Genomic DNA, 21,124 nt, shown 5'->3' with positions numbered 1-21,124 from the left:
TACAGTGCTGCAGTCATGCCGCAGAAACGGGAAGAACCCACTCCCTCTCTGCCTTCCAGCCTCCCTCTGGTGCCCCCTAATGTCAGAGTTTAGCAGGGAGCCTCTGCCAAAGCAGAGAAGTAGTCTGCAGAGTTCTAGCTCCAGGCTCACAAACAGCATGTAAAACTGAGAGAAATAATGTCACAACAAGCATATTTCTCAGCCGGTTTGCAGAATCTCCTGTCTCCATCCACAATACCCCTTCATGGCTGCTAAGCCTAGAGGCTGCCTGTTCTTCCCCTGCATGCACATACCTCCCCCTCACTGTTCCATGCCATCTCACAGAAACCATGCCCATTAATGTGCCTTTATTTCCCTGTGTCTGGATCTTCCAACAATTTTGTCCCCTCACACAAAATCTTTGGCCAATGACTTAGCTTTTCTCTGTACCTCATCTCCTGCTGTGAGCTTGAGGGACCACAGCATCTTCATTTAAACTTCAGAGACCCAAACTCCAAGCCCTTCCATTTCAGGGCCTCCAGTACCTTCTGCCTTAATCCTCAACAGCAACCCAGCTCCAGAGTTTGCATCTAGAATATACAAAGAACTTAAAATAATTTGCATCATAAGTTTTTCAACTCTCCCCCTGCAGGTAAGCAGCCTTATCCTGTCATCTTAGATTGCTTGCAGATAAACACTTGCAGATGAAGGCAGAGATCCAGGCTTTCACTTAGGTGGCAGGATGCGACTCTTGATTCCTACTCTCAGCCAAGATTCTTGACAGCATGGCCTGCCCTTGACCTCGTCACCCCACATCTTCTCCTCTGTCCACTGTGGTTCTTCTGTTGCTCTGCAGAGTCTGCTGTCATTCTAGGTTACAGAAGACATCATTTAGAATCAGTAATCACCTTAAGCCCTTATTGCGCTTCTTCTGCCAATAAATTGAACACTTTTTTTTTTGCAGGTCTGGGGATGGAACCCAGGGGCATTTGACCTCTGAGTTATACCCTCTGCCCTATTTTTTTATTCTTTATTTTGAAACAGGGTCTCACTGAGTTGCGGAGGGCCTAAGTAACTGAGGCTGGCCGCGAACCGCGATCCTCCTGTCTCAGCCTCCCAAATGCTGGGATTACAAGCGTGCGCCACCACACCCAGGTAAATTGAACACTATTGCATCTCCCTTTATATGCACATTTGGCTCTAGTACTATTATTCTCATCAGATTTTGTTCCTGCCTTCTACTCTTCCTCCTCACTGTCCTTTCCAAGCCTTGAATTTGTAAACTGTATTTTAAATACTGGCTCATTCTCATTTTATAAGCTTTCTGGCTAGTGCTTTTCATTCCTGTAGTTTCTGCAGCCACAAACATGAATCGATGCCTTGTCTAGGTCTCCTGGCTCTACTGCTGCACTTTCATATTCCTCCTAATATCTTACAGCACTAGAAGCACAGTAGGCCTTGTTCTTCTTCTCCACCCTGACCATCCTGCCTGGTATTTTGTGGTTATCTTTTTAGTTTGTTAACCAGGAACATGGATGGATGGCAGATTCTATCTCAGTCTCTCTTTTCTCCAATATGCATATTTAATGACATAAGTCTTAAGGAATTTACTTTCTAAATGAGACCTTCGACGACCCCCTTTCCACCCAGAAGGACCCTGTGGTCTGGGCCTCTGGCCTCGACCCTGGGCGGATGGGCGGGTGCTGGTGGGGCACCCTTCGGCGACCCCCTCTCCACCCGGAATGACCCTGTGGTCCGGGCCTCTGGCCCCGACCCTGGGCGGATGGGCAGGCGCTGGTGGGGCACCCCTAGGCGACCCCTTTCCACCCAAAGGATCCTGTAAAAAAGGAAAAGAAAAAGAAAAAAAGGAAAATATAGGTGAGGGGTCAAGGAGGCCATGGCGGATGCCAGGATACTGGAGATGCAGACAAAACTTACCCCAAATGAACTGGAATTATTGGAAAAATTCCCCGCGAAGGAGGACTGCTTCTTCTCTACATTGTTAAGAATCTTGTACATCACCTGTAAGGAGAGAGACTTTAGCGGAGACCAAGGAGAAAGGCGGTGCTGAAAGTGGTCTCCACGTTGGCGGTGGAGACTTGTATTCAGGAGAAGCAGAAATTAGAGCCTACCAACCTTATTTTTTTTTTTTTTTTTTGGAGAAATTACACCAAACGTCGAATGCTACCGTCGCGCATGCTTAGGAACACTGGACAACATTCAGAGTGGAAAAAGAGCTTGTGAAAGATTTGAAATGGTGGAGGCAGTGGCAATGGCAGTGGCCAGTACTCAGGGGAGGCAGAGATCTAATGTATTACACCTGGAACCTTTGAAGTAATGACACCAGAGGCAGAATGCTACCACCACGCACCCTCGAGAACGTGGGACAAATGGTTGGGAGAAGAGGGTGCTCGGATTAGAGCCTGCCGAGGGGTGAGGCTGGCGACGGACACAGCAAAGCTCGGATTGGAGCCTGTCATGAGGCAAGGCCGGTGCTGGGGCCTCCAAGGCTGGGATCAGAGCCTGCTGAGGGGTTAGGCGGGTGCCGGAGCCTGCGGCCGACATCGAAACCTTCCGTGAGGCAAGGCTGCTATTGAGGCCTCCGAGGCCGGGATCGGAACCTGCCGAGGGGTTAGGCTGGTGCTGGGGCCAGCGAGGCTGGCATTGGAGCCTGCCATGAGGCAGGCTGGTGCTGGGGCCTCCAAGGCCGGGATTGGAGCCTGCCGAGGGGTCAGGCCAGTGCCAGGGCCAGCGTGGCTGGGATTGGAGCATGCTGTGATGCAAGGCCAGTGCAGGGGCCTCCGAGGCCAGCATAAGAGCCTGCTGAGGGGTTTGGCCAGTGCCGGGGCCAGCAGCCGGCATTGGAGCCTTCCGTGAGGCAAAGCTGCTATTGAGGCCTCCAAGGCCGGGATCGGAGCTTGCCGAGGGGTTAGGCTGGTGCTGGGGCTAGCGAAGCCGGCATTGGAGCCTGCCGTGAGGCAAGGCCGGTGCTGGGACCTCTGAGGCCGGGATCGGAGCTTGCTGAGGGGTTAGGCCGGTGCCGGGACCAGCAGCCTGCATTGGAGCCTGCCACGAGGCAAGGCCAGTGCCAGGGCCTCCGAGGCCAGGATTGGAGTCTGCCGAGGGGTTAGGCTGGTGCCGGGACCAGCGGCCGGCATCGGAGCCTTCCGTGAGGCAAGGCCATTATTGAGGCCTCCGAGGCCTGGATCGGAGCCTGCTGAGGGGTTAGGCCTATGCCGGGGCCAGCGAGACCAGAATCAGGGCCTTCCATGAGGCAAGGCCGCTGCTTGAGCCAGCGATGTCTGGATCAGTCCACCGGGTAGCCAGGCCACAACTGGGGCTGTCAAGAGTGGGATTGGTATTTGCAATGCGGCATGCACAGAGAAATATCGCAGAAAATTAAAACCAGATGCTTCCCCTAATCAGCAATAACTAGGAGGAAAGGGGCAACAGGAAGTGGTCGAGTTATAGAAAGGGCCCTATAGTGAAGCAATTAAGGTGACCAATCAGAGGGTATGGAATAGGGGAGGATGGAGCCTCTTTAAAACGCAGGAGGTACATAAACAAATGTAGCAAAGTTAATCACCAAAAAAGCATGGGATCGAGGGAGGGGGAGGGAATGGGATGGGAGCTGGATGAGGGCTAATTGGATGATGTGTGCTTGTATATCCTCTCAAGTCTTGTATTCCAATGTGATGTATGATTACAATGCACCAATAAAAATAAAAAAAATAATAAATTGGCTTTTATTGACACATTGTAATTATACACCATAGTGAGGTTGAAAGTTAGACAAACATTTCTGCACCCGGCTCCTATCATGTTTTCCTCGGATCCCACCTACTTCTCTGCCCTCGCCACATGCTTCAGTGAGATCGGCATCACCTTCTGAGTTTTGACATTTATCCATGTTTGCACACGCCATCTCCTTCAACTGGAATAACTTCTTCTCCCTTCTCCATTCCTGCTTAGTCTCTTTGAGGACTTTTGACTGTCCTTCTCAAGCTCTAAGTCGAACACTAAGCACTTTCTCGTTCCTGAGGCTTCTGGAGGCATTCTGCGTAACCTTGGTGATGTGGGCTTGGTGTTACCGAGAACCAGGCTCTGAATCTGCTCGCCCTGCTACAGCTGCAATGCTAAACTTCCCTTAGACATGTGGTGATAATATGAACCTCACAGTGTCCTAGGGATTGTATGCAATAAATAATAAAAGAGGCAACTGGCAGCCCAACCCAGTACTGATATAGTCGACATTCAGCCAATGGTTGCCATCATTATCTTGTCTGTGAATATTAATGATAAGAGCAATACTGGCAACAATAACAGTTCAAGGACTCTCATACAAAATTAGATAATCTCTCCTATGGATCTTGTATAGATCTACATAATCCATCTAAATTCTGCACATGTTGCTTTTCCTCACCAAAATATAAACTTCTTCACAACAGTGGTGTCCCTGTTATGCACTAATTTAAATATGCCAGACGTCATCAATTACAAGATGTGAAGAAGTTTACAAAAACAGATATATAGCCGGGCGTGGTGGCGCACGCTTGTAATCCCTGCGCTTGGGAGGCGGAGACAGGAGGATCGTGATGGTTCGAAGCCGAGCGTTCTGTGCAGGGTGCACACATGCTCCTAGCACTCTGACCCTACTCTATGTATAACCGCAGTGCACCACTAAAAGTATACTTGACTTTAACTGTTTTGGGAAGGGGCTGAGAATCCACATGCCTCAAGCTGGAGAAACCTACGTGGGAGGCAGAGCAAGTGGACAGAGAACAAATACAGCTGCTGGTAACATTTTGTTTCTTCATTTTAAAGATATTGGAAATATTTTTGAAATATATTAAAGTAAATGAATGTAGAAACTGAATTATATTTCATACAATTTTTTATATATTTAAAGTTTGGAATCCAAAACTTAAACATATAAGGAAGCCATCATATAAACCATCCTCTTAATTTATTTTAAGGAAGTTATATGAAACACTGTTCTCCACATAAGCACATCTCAAACTTTAGTGTGCACACAAATCACACAGAGATTGTTAAAATCTATATTTCACTGTAATAGGTTTCAGCAGCGCCTGAGACCCTACATTTCTAAAAAGTTCCAGTGATAATGAATGGTCCAAGAACCACAATTTGGGTAGCGATTCTTCACAGTACACCAGTGTCACTTTTTTTTTTTCTTTTTTGCAGGTTTGGGGATGGAACCCAGGGGCATTTGACCTCCGAGCTACAGCCCCTGCCCTAGTTTTTATATTTTATTTTGAAACAGGGTCTCACTGAGTTGCAGAGAGTCTCACTAAATAGCTGAGGCTGTCTGCGAACCGGGATCCTCTGGTCTCAGCTTCCCAAATGCTGGAATTGCAAGCGTGCGCCACCACACCCGGCTACCAGTGTCACTTTTTGATAAATATATCAAAGAAATTTTCCCAAAGGCTCAGCATCAGGAAAAATTACGCTTATCCTCAGGAATAGGTCATTTTTTTACCTTTCAAATGCTATAAATTTTGTTTTCCTCATTGCTGTGGCCACCAGGAAGCTCAAAGTCAAACACATTACCTATTCTGGCAATTACATAGACTGTATGGTAAACTTACTTACTCTGATTTTATTTTATTTTTCCACTTATATTTTGCTTTTGCTATAATTTCCTTCAGCGTCCCACCTTGGTCCCTACCCTTCCCTGCACATGCTATGAGGTTGGCAGGGATATCTTCATATATGGACATGGCATCATCGAACTGTTTTCTTCATCAATTCTCAATTCTCTTTTTTTCCCTCCCCACCTCATTCCTTCCTCTATTTACTGGTATCTCTCCTCATTTATCTGAAGTGTCTTTTGGTTCCCAATTTCTCTCTGGCTTCCACATAAGAGATAGTTTTTTGAGACTGGCTAATCTCACTTAGCATAACATTCTATAGTTCCATACATTTCTCTGCAAATGTCAATATTTTGTTCCTCTTTATGGCTGAGTACAATTCCACTGTGTGACTATACCACATTTCCTTATCCATTCATCTGTAGATGGACATTTAAATAGGTTTCATAATTTGGTTATTGTAGACTGTGCTGCTATGAACATGGGTATGCATGTACCACTGTAGTATTCTAACTAATTATTTCATAAAGATATCAAGGAGTGATACAGAAAATCTACAGGGATACACTTATGCATGTATCTCTGGATTGTCATTATTTTATGTAACATTCTTGGGAGGATCCTCCATATACAATGGAAACCCAGACCAGAGTGTGAAAATATAATTTAGGGAGAGCAATTAATACAAAGCACAGGATTTATGAAAAGACCGTGCTCCTATTTCAGATGGTCTGGCTTAATACAAGGAAAGAATTTAGATGTCAGAATTATAAGAATGTATGGGAAAATAAATGAGTTGGTAAGCAACAACTTTGTCTGCCTATTCCTAATCCTCCTCCAGGATTAGGAATGGGCATGCCAGAACTCAGTTTTCTACCAAGTGTCTGCACTATTCAATCCAAATGACAGTACTAGTTTGTCAGTGCTAAGTTCAAATACGTTTTCCTCCCTTTTGTATTTTAGGAGGAGATGCTTAACATCTTTTACTATACTTCGTCTTTAGAAGCTCTTCCACGTGAGAGAGAAGCAAGTGCCAGATCCCAGAGCCCATTAAGCTGGAAAAAGAAGGTTCTGGTCAAAATGTATCAGGGGAAGATGATTAAGTGACTGTGAGTCTGGAGACTGAAAGTCTAAGGAGGAGAAGGAATGTGGAGCCAGGTGGGCTGGGGGCTGGGGGCTGCGGGCTGCGGACTGGGGGCTTGGCCCAGTCTCCAGTCCACCCGTCCAACCTCTGCCTCTAGCTCTGTTTACCTCCCATTCTGTTCTATTTCCTGAGGGTTCTTCTTCCCCCTTCCTCAATTCTGTGACTCCATCATAATATTCTAGAGGTTCTTAGGTGCCCAAACTAGTTCTGGAGAAAATGTAAATAAATAACAAACATAGAAATCAAAATTTAGAAGGATTACTAGTTCAGCCATTATGGAGATCGGTGTGAAGATTCCTTAGAAAACTGAGAATGGATCCACCATATGATCCGGCTATATCACTCCTGGATATCTTTCCAAAGGGGTTGAAATCAGCAAACTACATTAACATATGCATACCCATGTTCATGGCAGCACAATTCGTAATAGTTAAAATATGGAACCAACCTAGGTATCTATCAACAGTTGAATAGATTGCAAAATTATGGGAAATGCACACAATGGAATTCTATTCTGCTGTAAGGAAGAACAAAATCATGTCATTCGCAAGAAGATGGCAAGACCTGGAGGACATTATGTTAAGTGATATCAGCCAAGCACAGAAAGAGAAGGGACATATGTTTTCTCTAATAAGCCTAAACTAGGGACTATTAGGAATACCAGAGAGACTCCAGATAATGGAGGGGAAACCTCAGTAAAGCTAGGATGGAAGGACAGGAGAGGAAGAAGGCTGAGGTTGATTAATGGAGGAGCTACATCCGAATATGTGTAAAAGTATGAATGTAGCATGGTTAACCTGGACACTCGTTGTTAGGAGGGGAGAAAGGGGAAGGGGGTGGGAGAGGGCACCAAGCATGGTATGAATGTATGCCATTTTCAATATGATCCACATAAATATTTTTTAAAAAATCTGGGTGTGGTGGTGCACGTTTGTAATCCCAGCATTTGGGAGGCTGAGACAGGAGGATCGCGGTTCACAGCCAGCCTCAGCTACTTAGTGAGGCCCTCCGCAACTCAGTGAGACCCTGTTTCAAAATAAAGAATAAAAAGTAGGGCCGAAGGTGTAGTATGCCCCTGGGTACCATCCTCAGTACCACAAATAAATAAATAAATAGATAAATAAATAAATAAATATGATCTTAAATACAAAAAAGATTACTAATCTCTTAAATCCAATTTCTAAAAGACCACAAAAAATTAGAAGATTGGTCAAAATCCTTTCAGAATGATTTCAACTTTATTGAACCAGAAGGAGCTTTTACTCCTTTCATTTCTTTCTTTTCTTCTTGATACCTTGAGCTATACTCCCAGCCCTTTATATCTTATTAAATTTTAATTTTATTTTTTTGGAGTACTACAGTCTCACATCGTAATGTGGATCATGTTGACAAAGGCGTATATTCACACAGTACTTAGTACCTGGTGTCCTCCTTCCCCTTCCCCTTTTCTCTCCCTCCTCATGCTGAGTGTCCAGGTTAACAGTGTTATATTCACATGTATACACATATTCAGGTGTAACTTTTTAATTGATTAACCCTAGCCTTCTTTCTCCTCTATCTCTCCTTTCTGGCTTTGCTGAGGTTTCCCCTCTTTTTATTACAGGGTCTTTCTAAATTGCTCAGATGGCCTTTCACATACTGGAATGACAGGCTTGTGCTGCCACTCCCAGCAGTTTTCATTCTTGAGACTCATCTAAGCATACATTGTTGTGGTTTGAGTCAATATTTAAATACCAAAAGAAGTAGTCCTGCAAGGGTGCATGGGTGAGAGTGCAGGTGCATGCGCGTGCACGCGCGCGCGCACACACACACACACACACACACACAACATTTTGGCACTTAAAAACAGAACACAATTCCATGCTTTTAAAAATGATGATGCCAACATTCATTATGTTCTTTGGAAGAACCTAACATGCAGATGTTTGCAGCATATGCAAAGGCAAAGTTTTTACTCTTTTGCTTTGAAAAGCATTAAGGAGGACTGGAGATGTACTGGGTCTCATCCACAGCACAGCAAACAACAACAAAAACATTAACAACACAAAAAGCATCATGAAAGTTGGACATGTACTCATCATACAATTATTTAGTATAATGAAAATATAAATATTAAAAAGTTTGTGGGTGGGATAATCCATACTGTATACTTAATGTGTTACATTTTGCTAATCTTTATGAGCTATGATTTGTTATCTTTCTAATCAGGGTATATGATTGTACAAGACAGTACAGAAATTTGGTGGTGATAGTAATAGTGATAGGAGGTGGCACCTTAAGAAATGTTAGGTAGGAAAATGTTTTGGACCACTAGACTAGATGTTCACTAGAATCCTGTTTCACTTGAATCTTTCTACTCTTTGACAAAGTTGCCCTCCATTTCTATAAATCTCACATGTCGTGGCAGTGGGATGGCAGTGAGGTGCTCTCCAAGGGACACCTGTCATGGTGGGAGATGAGGTGCACTGACCTGCTAGGTGTTATTATCACTGTTGATCATTATTTTCTTCTTTGGAGTCTGCATTTTTGACAACCTTAGTATTTAGATCATTTATTTTTACCCAAGAGCAAAGGTTAAGCATTTCAGAATTTCTCTCTTTTTTAGTTTTTATTTTTTTCCAGTATTTGCAATTTGTTTAGAAGCAAACTGCCCAACACTTCATATAGATTGTACAGAAGGCCGAGTAAAATTCCACTGTGTACATATCCCACAGTTTGGTAATTCATTCATCTGTTGATGGACATCTAATACACCAATAAAAAATTTTAAAAAAGAATGTACAGAAGGCTCCTAGCCTATAAATTGAGATGAACAGAGGAAGTTCCTTAAAAAATGGGATGGGATACACTCCAGGTCTAACCAGTTATAACTAAATACTGAGAATTCATGAATGAATAAGGGTTAGAGTCAATTAGCTGAGAGAAGACTTGGAATATCAGAGGTACAAAATACATGCTGACTCTTTTTCCTTCCAAATCTTGTCTTCTCCTTTTTTGTGTGTGATACTGGGGATTGAGTCCAGGGGCATTCTACCTCTTAACTACACCTCCAGCTTGTATTTTATTTTTTTAATTTTAAACAGGGTCTCACTAAGTTGTAGAGGGCCTCACAAGTTGCAGAGGCTGGCCATGAACCTGTGAGCCACCTGTCTCAGCCTCCCAAGTACTGGGATTACAAGCATATGCCACCACTCCTGTCTTCTTCTCCTTCTTTAAAACCACTGTTTTACAGACTTTTTGGACCACTAGATAGACCACAATAAGGAGAATACAACACAGAAAATAGGATTTTGATTCTTGTAGACGTGCTAATATTTCCACTTAAAATACACTTTTTATACATTTATTTGTGCATTATAGTTTCACATCAGGACTATTTCAACAGAACTCCAGTGACATTCCTTCCTGTCTATTTGGAAGTTTGTAGCCATTTTTGATGTAATGCCTGTGGGATATTGAGAAGTCACAACTTGCCCTAAGCTGCGTGTAGGCTCTAAATCTCTCTTTTAAGGCTCTGTTTATTTTCCGTAAGCCTCTTCTTTTTAGCTCAGCGATGCATTTGTGTTTAGAAATGTACAACTTTGGCTCGCTTCCCTATTTTCTCCTATGCAGATTTTATGCTGGTGAGTGTGCACTAGAGGGCATTGGTATAATTACTTGTTTAATCTGGCAGTTCCTCGGGTATTAATAGTGTTCTTGGATGAGTTGATGGGATTGATACTGATGGCAATGAAAAGAAGATCAGAATAAAATTCTATGGTAAGTATTGGGAACAACGCAAAAGTATGTTTGCATCATTACGTAGAGTGCTTTGCAGGAAAAGATAAGTCTCGTGCCTCTATAGAAATCACATATATCTTGGCATTCAGAGCTATAAACATAGTGATGGCTGCTTGCTTATGGACTTCAAGCAGGGTTGACTTGATTTCTAGATGCTTATTTTCTATTTTTATAAGAAATGAAAAATAATCTTTCTGTATTATTCTGTACTTTATAAGTTTATATTGATAGTCTTAAGGAGCCATCAAAAATTATTTGGTTATGCTTTTAATGGATCGATGCAATACTATTCTGAACAAAAAAGGATATATTTTGTTCTTAAATATCTACAAAGAATGTTACTTATGTTACTTTTAGCCATTCCAGGATACAAGTAATAATAAACAATTTCCTTGATTTTACACTATTATCCTTAAAGAACTTGTCATAATATTTGTGTACTTCTTTGTCTCAACACATTATTTAATATAATACTACTGCTTTTCTCAAAAAAGCGTGCAATAAAATCTTTTAATTTTTGTTACTTTTGAGCACTTAATGCTGTAAAATTTTTCTTTGTTTTGAATTCGTACAGTGAAGCAGGTATTTTGTTGCTTTTCTGTGGATGAGGAAATCGTGCCACAGATGGCTTAAGTAACTTTGTCCAGATCAATGATTTTAAATTTTGGGAGATTGAAAAATGCCCTTGATCATGACTCTGCTTTGGCAGAGCATTAGTTTCACAACATTTTAGCAATGTTACTTGAAAAGAGAATCATCTGCTTAAATAAGTGTATGTGTTTGAAACAAAACTAAAGCGAGGTTATTGATAACACTTGCCAATCATTTCAAAGGGTCTTATAGCTTTGATATCAAGATATTTATAGTAGAAATTGGAGGGGACTATATTTGGTCAAAGTTCACTAGATTGACTTCATTGCTCAAAGATGAATTCCTTAGCCTTTGCATCATATTACCTCACTAAATTAATCTCATTTAGCAATTAATGATAGTTGTAGTGTTTCTTCTGAGCTATGTACAATGCTAGGCATTCAAAAAACTTTATTGAGTTCTAAGAACAAGGAGATGGGTATGGTGGTACATGCCTATAATCCCAGTACTTGGGAGGCTGAGACAGGAGGATCACATGGTCGAGGACAGCCTCACTAAATGGAGATACTCTCATCATCTCAGTGAAATTCTATTTCAAAAAATAAAAATAAAATAGAGCTGAGGGTGTAGCTTGGAGAGAGGATTCCCCTGGTTCAATCCCTAGTACCCCCCAAAAAAAGTCTAAGAGCAATATTAGCTATAAGCTCTCTGAAGGCAGAATCACCTCTCTTATTCAAATTCTGTATGTTGAGTTAATAAAGGAGAACATCTTTATTTTGTTTTAATAAATAAGAAAACTGAGACTAACCAGAAACTTTAAATAACTTATCTATTGCCATTGACTAGTAGGGGAAAATTGCTATATACACACAGTGAAATTTTCCTCAGCCATAAAGAACAAAATTGTGCCATTTGCAGGCAGGCAAGTGGATGGAAATAGAGACAGTTATGTCAGGTGAGATCAGCCAGTCTCAGGAGGTCAAGGGTCATATGTTTTCTCTCCTATGTGGAAGCTAGAATGAAAATAGCAGATAGAAGCAATTTCAGGTAGAGGAGAGGGAGTAGCAGTATGGTGGAAGGGGTTTGAGGGAGGGAGGTGTGAAGGGAAAGAAGAGTCTTGACAAAGGAAATAGTTATGGATGTATCATTACCGATCTCACTAACCTGGATGGGGTGGAGCTGTATGGGATCCAAAAGGAAACACACCAAGTGCTGTGTGCATGTGACTGCATCACTTTGACCTTCACTGTGACGTATAATCACATTGCACCTATAAAAGAACACTAAAACTAACTCTCTAGTCCACACTGGATTCTAGATTCTTTAGAACATGCAGGAAGCTTTTCATGGCCCTTGACGGCTTCTTTGGTCTTGCTTCCTTCTATCCACAGTCTGTAACTGTGGATACCATGCCCTGTATCTGAAAATTTTCTTATCTTTTTTTGCCTTTCAAATATTGCTAGTATATACTTTCTATGTAAATACTTCTCTAACCAGCATTCACATCATGTTTTCACAGAATTAATCAAATCCTTCCCTGTGCTACTCAAAACCACATATGTCATACTGTATTGTAATTTTTATCCTTATTCTGAATTTCCAAGAGACAATGAGGTCTTCCAGGTCAGGGACCATACTTTAATTCTTTTGTTCTGTAGGGCCTAGGTAAGAGTAATGTTCTGGTTTATAAATGTAGAATGAGTGAATCGAGGGGTGTCCCCTATCATTTAAATACCTGGATGTTAGTGAGCCCTTGGCCAGTGAAAAATTGTGGTCAATGCTTGGCTGAATTCTCTAATAGACATTCAGAAATTATTTTTATTTTTCTTGTTTTTTATTTTTTTTATTTTTTTGCAGTATTGAAGATGGAACCCAGGGGCATTCTACCTCTGAGCTACACCCTTAGCCCTATTTTTTATTCTTTATTTTGAAACAGTGTCTCACTGAGTTGCAAAGGGCCTCACTAGGGAGCTGAGGCTGTCCTTGAACTGTGATCCTCCCGTCTGAGCTTCCCAAATGCTGGGATTACAAGCGTGCGCCACCACACCCGGCTTTATTATTATTTTGAACATACTTTTATTTGTCCATTTTAACTATACATCACATTGAGGTTGAGTGTGATAGAAACATACATGCACATGGCACCTGGTGCATTTCTCTCCAGACATTTGAAAGGAAGGTGATCCCGCTTTGATGATTAAAGATGGACCCATACATTTTAGGTTCCACAGAGTAAAAGGCAGTTATCGAATATATGCCTACAAAATTCTGAGAGCCTGGCTTGAAGAGTCATCCAGACATCAGTTCACAGGTCACATCTTCCTCATGTTTCCCCAGTTACGTTTTTAAGGAAAAGTCCAAGTACAAGCAACCATGGCCCAAAGAAACAGAATTTGAAATCCTAAGTCCAGTGTCAGAAGTCGTTGTGTGACTTCTGGAACATTCTCTTTATCAAATTGAGTCAAAGGTAGTCATACTGAATATGGGACAGGCCAGGAAGCGTGGTTTGTTGGGGACCACCTGACCAACCTTGAGTGAAAATCTGGCATTCCAGCACCTAGAATTTGTCTGTGTATGCCAGGTAGACATGCAGTCTCCTCATGGGAAAATACAGCACTGGGCTGCTTCGAGGCGACGTCAATAGTGCTTGGTTCATTGTAATGACAGTGAGAGTACTGGTGGCCTTAGGGTAGGGGAGTGGGCAACTTTCAGACAGTTGTTGGAGGTGTGAACTGAAAAAGGAGGATACCACTCAGAATGTTTGGAATGGAAGAGGATATTAATGAGGACTGCCGAGGGAGAGAGGCCAGGAATGGGACAGCAAAATGAACATCAGAAATGAAAGAAGGAACTACGTCCCAAAACTTGTTTCAGAAAGGAAGACATTTTAGAAGCCAAAAATGTAAATATATGTTGGTCCAAAGCATGAGAGGGCCACAGGAGAAAGGTCATTAATGAGCCTGAAGAAAACTTTCCCGTGACAGGGTGGATTCCAGACCACAGTGGTTCGTGGCCATTGCTTGCCGACTTTTGTCTCTGCAAGTAAACTGGGAGGCTTTTCAAAACAGAAAAGAATTTTGATTTTGCTGGTCTGGTATGAAGCACAGGAGCCTTCATGTTTAATAAGTATCTTTGAATAGTGAGGCAAACCACATTTTGAGAAATACTAGACCAGGGAGAAAATGAGAAGCTGAACAACAAAGATAACTAACCATTTGCCAATTAGCTTCTTGGCAAAAGATAGGATGAGAGCTTTGAGAGAATGGATTTGAGGGAAAAAAAATTTTTAAGGGTGAGTGAATGAGAACATATTTATAGACAAAGGAGTATAGAAAAAAATCATAAATGAGAAAATTGATGGTGCAAATTCCAAGAGGAGATGGAAAGATCAGTAATTAGGTGCAGAGTTTGAGGACATCAGTCTGCCTAGGATTTTCCCAGCTTCATCCCAAGATTGATCCCCATTGGCTGCATGCTCAGTCATTCTCCACCCTGGAGCCAATCAGAAAGCATCCTGATAGGCTCCTGTTGGCTCCCTGTCATGAGCAAATGACATATGAAAATAGTTTAGTTGGCTTGGGTGCCAGTGTCTGTAAGTGGATGAAATAATATATATTAAAAATATATATTAAAAGAGCATCATCTTAGAGATTCACTTGTATGTTTTCTTAAAATGCCATGATTACAAGCCTGTGGGCTCTGCTACTTAGGTCTGCAGTGATTTTTTTTTTTTACCTTCTCCACCAGCTCTTTGTTTTGTAAATTAGAACCTTGTCTAAGACCTATAGAAGTAGGCTGCATAGTAAGATGAGTTGGCATGCAATTTCCCTACATTTTTCTGCTCCTTCTCACTAGACTCTGTTCAAGAGTAAACCATGTGTATTAGAATAATTGGAGTTGGTGGTCTAAAAGGGAACTTTCTAGGCCCTGTCAAAGATCTGCTTGAATCAGAAAGTCTGGGTGTAGGCTCAGTAAATACGCGTCTTAACAAATCAAGCTTGCTGACTTTTGTGCCTGGTAAAATGAAGAACTGCTGAGCTGGACTGTGCCTCTGTAAACAGCTTTATGGTGCTTCCTCAACCTTCCATTGGGATCACGAGAATATCCTGGGTCTTGAGCACAGACTCTTAGAATCCAGTCAGTCCCTGGATTGGAAATCTTTTATTTATTTATTTATTTATTTATTTATTTATTTATTTATTTATTTATTTTGGTGGTACTGGGGTTCCTGGAAACACTTCTACCTCTGGGCTACACTCCCAGACCTATTTTTATATTTTTTTTTATTTGGAAAAAGGGTCTCTTAAGCCAGCAAGGCTGGCTTCGAACCTGCGGGATCCTCTTGTCTCTGCCATCCAAGTGTGGGGATTACAAACCTGCACCACCACCACGCCCGGCATGGAAATCCTGCATAACAACATGGCCCTAGACTGTACGGGAGTTTGTTAAGCTGTCTTGCACTCCATTGTAAAAGAATCTGAGGCTGGGTGTGCTGTATACCTCTAACCCTAGAACTGGGGAGGTTGAAATTGGAGGATTGCAGGTTTGAGGACATCCTTGGTAAGTTGGTGAGATCCTGTTTCAAAATAAAAAAATAAAATAGGGCTGGAGGTTTAGCTCAGAGGTAGAGCACACACACAGAACACACACACACACACAGACACACAGAAGTCTTTGGGGATGATGGGAGGTGAGGATAGTGGGGAAACATTTTGAACACAGTTACGCTACCCTCCTCCCCAGCTAGACTTATTTTGGCTTATTCCTTGCTAGTTTTTTTCCAGTTCAGATAGGACTTACAGAATGTTCTGGGTCTGCCCACTATGAGTTTTGGAAAAGAAATGTCATGCTTTCTTTGAGGAATGAGAGTGAAGACATTAAAAAAAAATGATGATATAGAGAATATGTTGACTTTTTATCTGCCAAGTTAGTTAGACACTGCGCATTCACCCTCATTCTTTCCTGTCCCCTCTCCTGAAGATGAAGGAAGTCTCCCTCCGCACTCTCTTGGCTCCATCTCTTTCCTGGTTCCCATCACGTTCCACTCCCTCAGTGACTCTCATTTGATGATTATCCCCATATCCTGGAACATCAATTTCTTCTTGCTGTTGGTGACTTTCTTTCATATTTTTACCAGGCTCAAGTCCTCTACATCTTTTCTGAATTCAAATTCCCCCATTAATCCCTCCTCTATCTCTCTCTTTCATAATGGTACAATTTTATAAAACATTATCTACATCCTTTGGTCACTTCCTCATTCTTATGAATTTTTCTCAACCCACAGGAATTTGGTTTCAAGGCCACTAAACAACTGAAACTGTTATGTGTTCAGAAAAGGTCTCTTAATGCTAAATCTAATAGACACTTTTCAGTCTTTATGTTATTTGTTACCTTGGTGGCAGGTGACATCACTGAGCACTTTCTTGATCCTGAGATGCTTCTTTATTATTTAAATAGAACCCTCGCCCTTATCCATCTGCCTCTCTGCTAACCAGTCTGGCCACCTATAACTCATTTCACTTCTTTGTGTGACACAGGCTCTTTCTTTCATCTGGTCCTTCTTATATACATTTTCCTTCCTCTACACTGTTTCTTTTCTTTTTACGTTGATGACTCCAACCCTCTCCTCTAATTCTCTCCTCCCGTTCACTCCTATAGAACTTCTTACATGACATGCGCTTTAATTATCTGTTTAAATTCCTCACTGGAGTATCAACTACATAAGGCTAAGTATTATGTCCATCGTTTTTTTTTTTTTTTTTTTACTAGTCTATCTCTTCACCTGGCATAGGAATCTGGTGGGAACATAATCAGTGTTTATTGTATAAGTGTTTTACACACACACAACTTGCATGCACACATACTACCTATGCCCTTACAGAGACTCAGGGGAATCAGCTGTAGTGTGTGTTAACATTTTGTCCCTAGATGAAATTAGAAAGATAGATTTACAAAGACTGCAATAAATTGCAGTCACTGCTCAGAGAAAAATGAATGATCCAAAAATGTATTTGTTAAGAAAGCTGAAAGTAATATATTCACCTGTGGTGAGCAGGACATACAGGAAAAATATTCTTCTAAATTTGACTCTGAGGAAGAGTACAAGTTTTCATGAGGAGATCCAGAAAGATGTTGTATCTTGAGAAACAACCCTGAAGTGGGAAAACACAGAGGAAAACTGAAAGAGAGAAAGCAAGCAGCCAGGTGTTCATTTGGACCATACAGGTCTGTGTGAGCAAGAGTAAAGAAAAAACAGGAAAAATGAGCATGTTGTGGAAGTTCATATAAGGAAAAATAAAGGGTTTAATAATTCGTTAGTAAGTGGAAAACCACTAAGAGGTAGAATTCCATGTTGTTCCCACATTGGGATAAAACCTAAAAATATAAATCTTATTTGCTTTCCTCTTTTATTGCAGTCATTAGTATAGTCAGTTTTGCAAATGTGGTGGTGCACGCTTGTAATCTCAGCATTTGGGAGGCTGAGAACGGAGGATCGTGGTTCGCAGACAGCCTCGGCTACTTAGTGAGGTCCTCTGCAACTCAGACCCTGTTTCAAAATAAAGAATAAAAATAAGCCTGGGAGTGTAGCTCAGAGGTAGAATGCCTCTGGGTTCCATCCCTAGGACGGCAACTATACATAAATAGTCAGTGTTGGCCAATATCTGAGCATTACCTCTAACAGGAGCATAGGCCTCAAAGTTCATTTCCTGTGTAACTGATTACATCCTGCTTCTGTACATGAAACACTTGTCCTGGACAGTTGCTTATTTTGTCATATTAAAATTTCAATTGAAATTAAAAATTTTAAGCTGAAAACAATTTTATTGTTTTTTGCGGGACTGGAGATGGAAATCAGGGGCATTCTACCTCCGAGCTACAACACTAGATATCTTTTTATTCTTTATTTTGAAACAGGGTCTCACTGAGTTGCAAAGGGCCTCATTAAGTAACTGAGGCTGTCCGCGAACCACAATACTCTCATCCCTCCTGAACGCTGGGATTACAAGCATATACCACTACACCTGGCTAGAAAACGATTTTATGATGATGTCTAGTTGCTGTAGGTACTGCTACGACCATTCCTTTGCTTTAATCAACAATTATTTAGTATTATCAGGGACTGAATTAACATGACACACTTCACTCCAGGTAATTAGGAAATTGTTTCATGTGTATAAATCTCATTCCAATTTCTGTAGCTTCTTTTGGTACACTGTACTAAATCATTATGTTTTTCATACTTTTATTGGTGCTTTATAGTCTCACATTATAAGGTAGTTCACAGTGATGGTGCATATGTGCACACAGCACTTGGTGGGCTTCCCTCCACAAGCGTCTAGTACATATCCATGCCTATTTGAATTTACTTTGTAATATTATCTTTCATATCATTTACGTTATTTTCATGTTAATGGAGTTACTGAACAAAGATGTACCTTTAAACATTGATTATATATTATGATTATATATTACAAATATGAGTTATAAACATAACTTTACCTTGTGCATTTGTACTATGTATTATGGTGGTGTCAATATTCCCTTTGATGAGGCACAACCTCGAAAGCAGCTTGAGTATTTTGTTCTTTTTATGTTCATCTCAGTGGTTTTGCTTCCAAGAGTAGTAGATTTAAACCATCTCTTCAGTCTTTAGGCTTTCAATCCCACAATCGCTTCTTGGCACTATTAGAAAACGTACTTCTGAATTACTGAGAAATTCAGTGCAAACCTTCTTATAGAAACTGACAATGTGCTACTTGAAAGGCCGGCTTTTGGATGCTTGCCACTGCAGTGCTGGCCAGTATTAGTAATAGTAAAGAGACACTATAGATTGTACCGACAAAGTGAAAGTACACTTGCCTGCAAATTCGCATCCTGGGATGCCCACAAATGGAAATGGAGAAGGCCAGAAGATTCAAATGAGACCTGCTATCTCTTCCCAGAGCAGGTCCAAGTGTGTGTGTGTGTGTGTGTGTGTGTGTGTGTGTGTGTGTGTGTTGAGAGAGAGAGAGAGAGAGAGAGAGAAGAAAGAGAGAGTGAAATGAAATGATTTTTAAAGTGTTGTGTGTTTTTTGTGGTACTAGGGGTGGAACACAGGAGCTTTCTACCTCCGGGCTACACTCCCAGACCTATTTTATATTTTATTTGGAAACAGGGTCTCACTAAGTTGCTGAGAGCCTCACTCAGTAGCTGAGGCTGACAGTGGTTGCAGAAAAAGAAATTGTTTCCTCTGCGTACCCTATCCGGGTTCAGTCGATTTAATTTATCTTCAATGATACTTAGGTTTAGTATATTAGAATTAGTTTTAGAATTATACAAGTGAACTGGGAGTGGTGGTGCACACTTGTAATTCTAGTACTTGGGAGGCTGAGACAGGAGGATTCAGGTTGTGGCCAGTCTCAGCTACTTAGTGAGGCTATCCAAAACTTTGTGAGACTCTGTTTCAAAGTAAAAAATAAAAAATCAGGCTGGATGTGTAGCTCAGAGGTAAAATGACCTGGGTTCAATCCCCAGTAACACACACACACACACACACACACACACACACACACACACACACTACCTAAGTGAAAACAATTTCTTAAACTTTAAATCTTTCTGATCCTTCCTTCCCTTATCTAGCCTGCCTGCCTGCTTTCTTTTTTCCCTCCCAACCTCCCTTCCTCTCTCCTTCCCTTTCTCATGCTCCCCTTCTCTCTCTTCCTTCCTTGACCTTCCATTAATATTGTTACCATACTCTGTGCTAGACCCAAAGAAGCAACTATGTCCTCATGGAATTTCCATTCTAGTGTCAGAAAACAAGCAGTCCATGGCACTGAGCTGAGCCTGAGTGGTGGTGGGAGCATGCCCTAAGATTATCTGGCAAGGATTTGCCATGTAGATGGAAGAATGAATGTGAATACTTTTAAGCAAGATTAGCAAGCTTGAAGAAAAGTAGAAGGCCGAGGAGCTATGGGGAAAGTGATAGGACTTAAAATTAGGAAAGTGATGTAGAGTCTTTAGGTTCTGATATCATTTGGTTTGGGTTCTAGATATAGACAGGCAGTAAGAAAACAAGAGTAGAAGCCAGAAGATTTTAGGGAGCTATCATATTAATTCAGTTCAGAGCCGATAAATTGATAGATTCTTTTTCTAAGGAGATAGAGGCAAATATGATGAGTCAGGACTGGATTCGGTTATAATTTAAAGTTGAAGTTGAGAAATTGTTGATGGGCTAGATCAACAATGCAAAAAAAAAAAGACTCAAGGATTATTCTGTGGTTAATGGGTTTGTTTGTTTTCTTAAGTAATTGGCAAAACCCTGATGTCATTTACTATAATGCAAGAGAGACCAAAAAGAGCAAATTTGGGGTGAAATATTAAGAGTTCAACTTTTGCTATACCAAGCTTGAGATACCTCACTATAGCAAAAGTATGAGTCTAGAGTTTAGAAAAGAGATCGGGAAGGAGATATAAATATGGAAGTTGTTAGTTTGTAGTTGGTATTTAAACCAAGCAATTCCAGTTGACTAGAGGGGAGATAATGAAGAAGTCAAAGAACTGAGGATGGGTTACTCCAGCAGTGAGAAAACATGAAGAATATTCAACAATGAAGGCTGGGAAGGTATATACAGCGATACACAGAAAACTAAGGAAAGAAAACGTTTCACAAGGATGAATGTGATTGGTAATTAGATGCTGCTAAGGGGATAAGTTGTGTGAGATTGAGAACTGGATGATATTGAATAAGGTAAAAGTGTGTCCCATTGGTGACTTTCATGAAAAAGTTTTTGTGGAGTGATAATGCTTAAAGGTTGTTTGAAGTTGGCTCAAAGGAGAATGGGCAATAGGAAGTAGAAAGAGTGAATAGAAGGCCCTTTAGAGTAGGTTCAACATCTCAAAATTAATGTTTTTACTTTAGGTGGTTTTAGAAAACCATTGGAAATGCTAACTTGGATGCCACTGCTGGAGATTGGAATGATAGTCACAATTTCTTAGGCTAAACACTCAATACTAAAAGTTCTTAATGTATGACAGT

The 21,124-nt window shown here is 41.2% G+C and overlaps 1 pseudogene across 1 annotated transcript in view; it reads left to right on the top strand.

Moving 5' to 3' along the window:
* The first annotated feature begins 4,709 nt into the window (after positions 1 to 4,709).
* The window catches only part of LOC308264016 (NEDD4-binding protein 2-like 2), a 62,365-nt pseudogene continuing 45,950 nt past the window's right edge, over positions 4,710 to 21,124 (top strand). The window contains exon 1 of the transcript in view: positions 4,710 to 4,776. The product of the transcript in view is annotated as an NEDD4-binding protein 2-like 2 (transcript). The remainder of the gene's footprint in view (positions 4,777 to 21,124) is intronic.

This window comes from Muscardinus avellanarius, assembly GCF_963383645.1.
Source record: "Muscardinus avellanarius genome assembly, chromosome: 6".
Lineage (NCBI taxonomy): Eukaryota > Metazoa > Chordata > Mammalia > Rodentia > Gliridae > Muscardinus > Muscardinus avellanarius.
This window is presented reverse-complemented; position numbering and strand designations above follow the sequence as displayed.